This window comes from Rhipicephalus microplus, unplaced genomic scaffold (assembly GCF_043290135.1).
Source record: "Rhipicephalus microplus isolate Deutch F79 unplaced genomic scaffold, USDA_Rmic scaffold_137, whole genome shotgun sequence".
Classification (NCBI taxonomy): Eukaryota; Metazoa; Arthropoda; class Arachnida; order Ixodida; family Ixodidae; genus Rhipicephalus; species Rhipicephalus microplus.
In genome coordinates, this window is record NW_027464709.1 from 120,982 (window position 1) to 130,000 (window position 9,019).

Below are 9,019 nucleotides of genomic sequence, written 5' to 3' on the forward strand. Positions count from 1 at the left end.
AGCCGGGGCGGCGCAAAAAACCGCGTCTGCCGGGGCGGCACGAAACCGCGTCAGCCGGGGCGGGGCGAAAACTGCGTCAGCCGGGGCGAAAGAAAAAAAAAAACGCGTCTGCCGGGGCAAGCCCGGGTGCGGCACCACCGGGAAAACTGTGGCAAACAGACATGGCGATCGAGTGAGTGGGCCGCCAGCCAGGCACAGCCGAAAAGTGCAAAGTCCGAACCGTGTCAGCCGGGGCGACGCAAAAACCGCGTCAGCCGGGGCGGCGCGAAAACCGCGTCAGCCGGGGCGGCACGAAACCGCGTCAGCCGGGGCGGCGCGAAAACTGCGTCAGCCGGGGCGGCGCGAAAACCTCGTCAGCCGGGGCGAGCGAAAAGGGGGGGGGGGAACCACGTCTGCCGGGGCGAAAGAAAAAAAAACGCGTCTGCCGGGGCGAGCCCGGGTGCGGCACCACCGGGAAGACTGTGGCAAACAGACATGGCGATCGAGTGAGTGGGCCGCCAGCCAGGCTCAGCCCAAAAAGTGCTAAGTCCGAACTGCGTCAGCCGGGGCGGCGCGAAAACCGCGTCTGCCGGGGCGGCACGAAACCGCGTCAGCCGGGGCGGCGCGAAAACTGCGTCAGCCGGGGCGAGCCCGGGTGCGGCACCACCGGGAAAACTGTGGCAAACAGACATGGCGATCGAGTGAGTGGGCCGCCAGCCAGGCACAGCCGAAAAGTGCTAAGTCCGAACTGCGTCAGCCGGGGCGGCAAAAACCGCGTCAGCCGGGGCGGCGCAAAAAACCGCGTCTGCCGGGGCGGCACGAAACCGCGTCAGCCGGGGCGGCGCGAAAACTGCGTCAGCCGGGGCGAAAGAAAAAAAAAAACGCGTCTGCCGGGGCGAGCCCGGGTGCGGCACCACCGGGAAAACTGTGGCAAACAGACATGGCGATCGAGTGAGTGGGCCGCCAGCCAGGCACAGCCGAAAAGTGCTAAGTCCGAACTGCGTCTGCCGGGGCGGCACGAAACCGCGTCAGCCGGGGCGGCGCGAAAACCGCGTCTGCCGGGGCGGCACGAAACCGCGTCAGCCGGGGCGGCGCGAAAACTGCGTCAGCCGGGGCGAGCCCGGGTGCGGCACCACCGGGAAAACTGTGGCAAACAGACATGGCGATTGAGTGAGTGGGCCGCCAGCCAGGCACAGCCGAAAAGTGCTAAGTCCGAACTGCGTCTGCCGGGGCGGCACGAAACCGCGTCAGCCGGGGCGGCGCGAAAACCGCGTCTGCCGGGGCGGCACGAAACCGCGTCAGCCGGGGCGGCGCGAAAACTGCGTCAGCCGGGGCGAGCCCGGGTGCGGCACCACCGGGAAAACTGTGGCAAACAGACATGGCGATCGAGTGAGTGGGCCGCCAGCCAGGCACAGCCGAAAAGTGCAAAGTCCGAACCGTGTCAGCCGGGGCGACGCAAAAACCGCGTCAGCCGGGGCGGCGCGAAAACCGCGTCAGCCGGGGCGGCACGAAACCGCGTCAGCCGGGGCGGCGCGAAAACTGCGTCAGCCGGGGCGGCGCGAAAACCTCGTCAGCCGGGGCGAGCGAAAAGGGGGGGGGGGGAACCACGTCTGCCGGGGCGAAAGAAAAAAAAACGCGTCTGCCGGGGCGAGCCCGGGTGCGGCACCACCGGGAAGACTGTGGCAAACAGACATGGCGATCGAGTGAGTGGGCCGCCAGCCAGGCTCAGCCCAAAAAGTGCTAAGTCCGAACTGCGTCAGCCGGGGCGGCGCGAAAACCGCGTCTGCCGGGGCGGCACGAAACCGCGTCAGCCGGGGCGGCGCGAAAACTGCGTCAGCCGGGGCGAGCCCGGGTGCGGCACCACCGGGAAAACTGTGGCAAACAGACATGGCGATCGAGTGAGTGGGCCGCCAGCCAGGCACAGCCGAAAAGTGCTAAGTCCGAACTGCGTCAGCCGGGGCGGCAAAAACCGCGTCAGCCGGGGCGGCGCAAAAAACCGCGTCTGCCGGGGCGGCACGAAACCGCGTCAGCCGGGGCGGCGCGAAAACTGCGTCAGCCGGGGCGAAAGAAAAAAAAAACGCGTCTGCCGGGGCGAGCCCGGGTGCGGCACCACCGGGAAAACTGTGGCAAACAGACATGGCGATCGAGTGAGTGGGCCGCCAGCCAGGCACAGCCGAAAAGTGCTAAGTCCGAACTGCGTCTGCCGGGGCGGCACGAAACCGCGTCAGCCGGGGCGGCGCGAAAACCGCGTCTGCCGGGGCGGCACGAAACCGCGTCAGCCGGGGCGGCGCGAAAACTGCGTCAGCCGGGGCGAGCCCGGGTGCGGCACCACCGGGAAAACTGTGGCAAACAGACATGGCGATTGAGTGAGTGGGCCGCCAGCCAGGCACAGCCGAAAAGTGCTAAGTCCGAACTGCGTCTGCCGGGGCGGCACGAAACCGCGTCAGCCGGGGCGGCGCGAAAACCGCGTCTGCCGGGGCGGCACGAAACCGCGTCAGCCGGGGCGGCGCGAAAACTGCGTCAGCCGGGGCGAGCCCGGGTGCGGCACCACCGGGAAAACTGTGGCAAACAGACATGGCGATCGAGTGAGTGGGCCGCCAGCCAGGCACAGCCGAAAAGTGCAAAGTCCGAACCGTGTCAGCCGGGGCGACGCAAAAACCGCGTCAGCCGGGGCGGCGCGAAAACCGCGTCAGCCGGGGCGGCGCGAAAACTGCGTCAGCCGGGGCGGCGCGAAAACCTCGTCAGCCGGGGCGAGCGAAAAGGGGGGGGGGGAACCACGTCTGCCGGGGCGAAAGAAAAAAAAACGCGTCTGCCGGGGCGAGCCCGGGTGCGGCACCACCGGGAAGACTGTGGCAAACAGACATGGCGATCGAGTGAGTGGGCCGCCAGCCAGGCTCAGCCCAAAAAGTGCTAAGTCCGAACTGCGTCAGCCGGGGCGGCGCGAAAACCGCGTCTGCCGGGGCGGCACGAAACCGCGTCAGCCGGGGCGGCGCGAAAACTGCGTCAGCCGGGGCGAGCCCGGGTGCGGCACCACCGGGAAAACTGTGGCAAACAGACATGGCGATCGAGTGAGTGGGCCGCCAGCCAGGCACAGCCGAAAAGTGCTAAGTCCGAACTGCGTCAGCCGGGGCGGCAAAAACCGCGTCAGCCGGGGCGGCGCAAAAAACCGCGTCTGCCGGGGCGGCACGAAACCGCGTCAGCCGGGGCGGCGCGAAAACTGCGTCAGCCGGGGCGAAAGAAAAAAAAAAACGCGTCTGCCGGGGCGAGCCCGGGTGCGGCACCACCGGGAAAACTGTGGCAAACAGACATGGCGATCGAGTGAGTGGGCCGCCAGCCAGGCACAGCCGAAAAGTGCTAAGTCCGAACTGCGTCTGCCGGGGCGGCACGAAACCGCGTCAGCCGGGGCGGCGCGAAAACCGCGTCTGCCGGGGCGGCACGAAACCGCGTCAGCCGGGGCGGCGCGAAAACTGCGTCAGCCGGGGCGAGCCCGGGTGCGGCACCACCGGGAAAACTGTGGCAAACAGACATGGCGATTGAGTGAGTGGGCCGCCAGCCAGGCACAGCCGAAAAGTGCTAAGTCCGAACTGCGTCTGCCGGGGCGGCACGAAACCGCGTCAGCCGGGGCGGCGCGAAAACCGCGTCTGCCGGGGCGGCACGAAACCGCGTCAGCCGGGGCGGCGCGAAAACTGCGTCAGCCGGGGCGAGCCCGGGTGCGGCACCACCGGGAAAACTGTGGCAAACAGACATGGCGATCGAGTGAGTGGGCCGCCAGCCAGGCACAGCCGAAAAGTGCAAAGTCCGAACCGTGTCAGCCGGGGCGACGCAAAAACCGCGTCAGCCGGGGCGGCGCGAAAACCGCGTCAGCCGGGGCGGCACGAAACCGCGTCAGCCGGGGCGGCGCGAAAACTGCGTCAGCCGGGGCGGCGCGAAAACCTCGTCAGCCGGGGCGAGCGAAAAGGGGGGGGGGGAACCACGTCTGCCGGGGCGAAAGAAAAAAAAACGCGTCTGCCGGGGCGAGCCCGGGTGCGGCACCACCGGGAAGACTGTGGCAAACAGACATGGCGATCGAGTGAGTGGGCCGCCAGCCAGGCTCAGCCCAAAAAGTGCTAAGTCCGAACTGCGTCAGCCGGGGCGGCGCGAAAACCGCGTCTGCCGGGGCGGCACGAAACCGCGTCAGCCGGGGCGGCGCGAAAACTGCGTCAGCCGGGGCGAGCCCGGGTGCGGCACCACCGGGAAAACTGTGGCAAACAGACATGGCGATCGAGTGAGTGGGCCGCCAGCCAGGCACAGCCGAAAAGTGCTAAGTCCGAACTGCGTCAGCCGGGGCGGCAAAAACCGCGTCAGCCGGGGCGGCGCAAAAAACCGCGTCTGCCGGGGCGGCACGAAACCGCGTCAGCCGGGGCGGCGCGAAAACTGCGTCAGCCGGGGCGAAAGAAAAAAAAAACGCGTCTGCCGGGGCGAGCCCGGGTGCGGCACCACCGGGAAAACTGTGGCAAACAGACATGGCGATCGAGTGAGTGGGCCGCCAGCCAGGCACAGCCGAAAAGTGCTAAGTCCGAACTGCGTCTGCCGGGGCGGCACGAAACCGCGTCAGCCGGGGCGGCGCGAAAACCGCGTCTGCCGGGGCGGCACGAAACCGCGTCAGCCGGGGCGGCGCGAAAACTGCGTCAGCCGGGGCGAGCCCGGGTGCGGCACCACCGGGAAAACTGTGGCAAACAGACATGGCGATTGAGTGAGTGGGCCGCCAGCCAGGCACAGCCGAAAAGTGCTAAGTCCGAACTGCGTCTGCCGGGGCGGCACGAAACCGCGTCAGCCGGGGCGGCGCGAAAACCGCGTCTGCCGGGGCGGCACGAAACCGCGTCAGCCGGGGCGGCGCGAAAACTGCGTCAGCCGGGGCGAGCCCGGGTGCGGCACCACCGGGAAAACTGTGGCAAACAGACATGGCGATCGAGTGAGTGGGCCGCCAGCCAGGCACAGCCGAAAAGTGCAAAGTCCGAACCGTGTCAGCCGGGGCGACGCAAAAACCGCGTCAGCCGGGGCGGCGCGAAAACCGCGTCAGCCGGGGCGGCGCGAAAACTGCGTCAGCCGGGGCGGCGCGAAAACCTCGTCAGCCGGGGCGAGCGAAAAGGGGGGGGGGGAACCACGTCTGCCGGGGCGAAAGAAAAAAAAACGCGTCTGCCGGGGCGAGCCCGGGTGCGGCACCACCGGGAAGACTGTGGCAAACAGACATGGCGATCGAGTGAGTGGGCCGCCAGCCAGGCTCAGCCCAAAAAGTGCTAAGTCCGAACTGCGTCAGCCGGGGCGGCGCGAAAACCGCGTCTGCCGGGGCGGCACGAAACCGCGTCAGCCGGGGCGGCGCGAAAACTGCGTCAGCCGGGGCGAGCCCGGGTGCGGCACCACCGGGAAAACTGTGGCAAACAGACATGGCGATCGAGTGAGTGGGCCGCCAGCCAGGCACAGCCGAAAAGTGCTAAGTCCGAACTGCGTCAGCCGGGGCGGCAAAAACCGCGTCAGCCGGGGCGGCGCAAAAAACCGCGTCTGCCGGGGCGGCACGAAACCGCGTCAGCCGGGGCGGCGCGAAAACTGCGTCAGCCGGGGCGAAAGAAAAAAAAAAACGCGTCTGCCGGGGCGAGCCCGGGTGCGGCACCACCGGGAAAACTGTGGCAAACAGACATGGCGATCGAGTGAGTGGGCCGCCAGCCAGGCACAGCCGAAAAGTGCTAAGTCCGAACTGCGTCTGCCGGGGCGGCACGAAACCGCGTCAGCCGGGGCGGCGCGAAAACCGCGTCTGCCGGGGCGGCACGAAACCGCGTCAGCCGGGGCGGCGCGAAAACTGCGTCAGCCGGGGCGAGCCCGGGTGCGGCACCACCGGGAAAACTGTGGCAAACAGACATGGCGATTGAGTGAGTGGGCCGCCAGCCAGGCACAGCCGAAAAGTGCCAAGTCCGAACTGCGTCTGCCGGGGCGGCACGAAACCGCGTCAGCCGGGGCGGCGCGAAAACCGCGTCTGCCGGGGCGGCACGAAACCGCGTCAGCCGGGGCGGCGCGAAAACTGCGTCAGCCGGGGCGAGCCCGGGTGCGGCACCACCGGGAAAACTGTGGCAAACAGACATGGCGATCGAGTGAGTGGGCCGCCAGCCAGGCTCAGCCCAAAAAGTGCTAAGTCCGAACTGCGTCAGCCGGGGCGGCGCGAAAACCGCGTCTGCCGGGGCGGCACGAAACCGCGTCAGCCGGGGCGGCGCGAAAACTGCGTCAGCCGGGGCGAGCCCGGGTGCGGCACCACCGGGAAAACTGTGGCAAACAGACATGGCGATCGAGTGAGTGGGCCGCCAGCCAGGCACAGCCGAAAAGTGCAAAGTCCGAACCGTGTCAGCCGGGGCGACGCAAAAACCGCGTCAGCCGGGGCGGCGCGAAAACCGCGTCAGCCGGGGCGGCACGAAACCGCGTCAGCCGGGGCGGCGCGAAAACTGCGTCAGCCGGGGCGGCGCGAAAACCTCGTCAGCCGGGGCGAGCGAAAAGGGGGGGGGGGAACCACGTCTGCCGGGGCGAAAGAAAAAAAAACGCGTCTGCCGGGGCGAGCCCGGGTGCGGCACCACCGGGAAGACTGTGGCAAACAGACATGGCGATCGAGTGAGTGGGCCGCCAGCCAGGCTCAGCCCAAAAAGTGCTAAGTCCGAACTGCGTCAGCCGGGGCGGCGCGAAAACCGCGTCTGCCGGGGCGGCACGAAACCGCGTCAGCCGGGGCGGCGCGAAAACTGCGTCAGCCGGGGCGAGCCCGGGTGCGGCACCACCGGGAAAACTGTGGCAAACAGACATGGCGATCGAGTGAGTGGGCCGCCAGCCAGGCACAGCCGAAAAGTGCTAAGTCCGAACTGCGTCAGCCGGGGCGGCAAAAACCGCGTCAGCCGGGGCGGCGCAAAAAACCGCGTCTGCCGGGGCGGCACGAAACCGCGTCAGCCGGGGCGGCGCGAAAACTGCGTCAGCCGGGGCGAAAGAAAAAAAAAACGCGTCTGCCGGGGCGAGCCCGGGTGCGGCACCACCGGGAAAACTGTGGCAAACAGACATGGCGATCGAGTGAGTGGGCCGCCAGCCAGGCACAGCCGAAAAGTGCTAAGTCCGAACTGCGTCTGCCGGGGCGGCACGAAACCGCGTCAGCCGGGGCGGCGCGAAAACCGCGTCTGCCGGGGCGGCACGAAACCGCGTCAGCCGGGGCGGCGCGAAAACTGCGTCAGCCGGGGCGAGCCCGGGTGCGGCACCACCGGGAAAACTGTGGCAAACAGACATGGCGATTGAGTGAGTGGGCCGCCAGCCAGGCACAGCCGAAAAGTGCTAAGTCCGAACTGCGTCTGCCGGGGCGGCACGAAACCGCGTCAGCCGGGGCGGCGCGAAAACCGCGTCTGCCGGGGCGGCACGAAACCGCGTCAGCCGGGGCGGCGCGAAAACTGCGTCAGCCGGGGCGAGCCCGGGTGCGGCACCACCGGGAAAACTGTGGCAAACAGACATGGCGATCGAGTGAGTGGGCCGCCAGCCAGGCACAGCCGAAAAGTGCAAAGTCCGAACCGTGTCAGCCGGGGCGACGCAAAAACCGCGTCAGCCGGGGCGGCGCGAAAACCGCGTCAGCCGGGGCGGCGCGAAAACTGCGTCAGCCGGGGCGGCGCGAAAACCTCGTCAGCCGGGGCGAGCGAAAAGGGGGGGGGGGAACCACGTCTGCCGGGGCGAAAGAAAAAAAAACGCGTCTGCCGGGGCGAGCCCGGGTGCGGCACCACCGGGAAGACTGTGGCAAACAGACATGGCGATCGAGTGAGTGGGCCGCCAGCCAGGCTCAGCCCAAAAAGTGCTAAGTCCGAACTGCGTCAGCCGGGGCGGCGCGAAAACCGCGTCTGCCGGGGCGGCACGAAACCGCGTCAGCCGGGGCGGCGCGAAAACTGCGTCAGCCGGGGCGAGCCCGGGTGCGGCACCACCGGGAAAACTGTGGCAAACAGACATGGCGATCGAGTGAGTGGGCCGCCAGCCAGGCACAGCCGAAAAGTGCTAAGTCCGAACTGCGTCAGCCGGGGCGGCAAAAACCGCGTCAGCCGGGGCGGCGCAAAAAACCGCGTCTGCCGGGGCGGCACGAAACCGCGTCAGCCGGGGCGGCGCGAAAACTGCGTCAGCCGGGGCGAAAGAAAAAAAAAACGCGTCTGCCGGGGCGAGCCCGGGTGCGGCACCACCGGGAAAACTGTGGCAAACAGACATGGCGATCGAGTGAGTGGGCCGCCAGCCAGGCACAGCCGAAAAGTGCTAAGTCCGAACTGCGTCTGCCGGGGCGGCACGAAACCGCGTCAGCCGGGGCGGCGCGAAAACCGCGTCTGCCGGGGCGGCACGAAACCGCGTCAGCCGGGGCGGCGCGAAAACTGCGTCAGCCGGGGCGAGCCCGGGTGCGGCACCACCGGGAAAACTGTGGCAAACAGACATGGCGATTGAGTGAGTGGGCCGCCAGCCAGGCACAGCCGAAAAGTGCCAAGTCCGAACTGCGTCTGCCGGGGCGGCACGAAACCGCGTCAGCCGGGGCGGCGCGAAAACCGCGTCTGCCGGGGCGGCACGAAACCGCGTCAGCCGGGGCGGCGCGAAAACTGCGTCAGCCGGGGCGAGCCCGGGTGCGGCACCACCGGGAAAACTGTGGCAAACAGACATGGCGATCGAGTGAGTGGGCCGCCAGCCAGGCACAGCCGAAAAGTGCTAAGTCCGAACTGCGTCAGCCGGGGCGGCAAAAACCGCGTCAGCCGGGGCGGCGCAAAAACCGCGTCTGCCGGGGCGAAATCAAAAAAAAAAACAAAGAAAAAAGCCCGCGCTTAATCAAAAGAAAACAAAGAAAAAAGCTTGCGCTTAATCAAAAGAAAACAAACAAAAAAGTTCGCGCTTAAGCCTGGCGGTGGAACCACCGGGGCAAACAGACCTGGCGATCGAGTGAGTGGGCCGCCAGCCGGGGTGAGCCAAAAAGTGCAAAGTCCGAACCGCGTCAGCCGGGGCGACGCAAAAACCGCGTCAGCCGGGGCGGCGC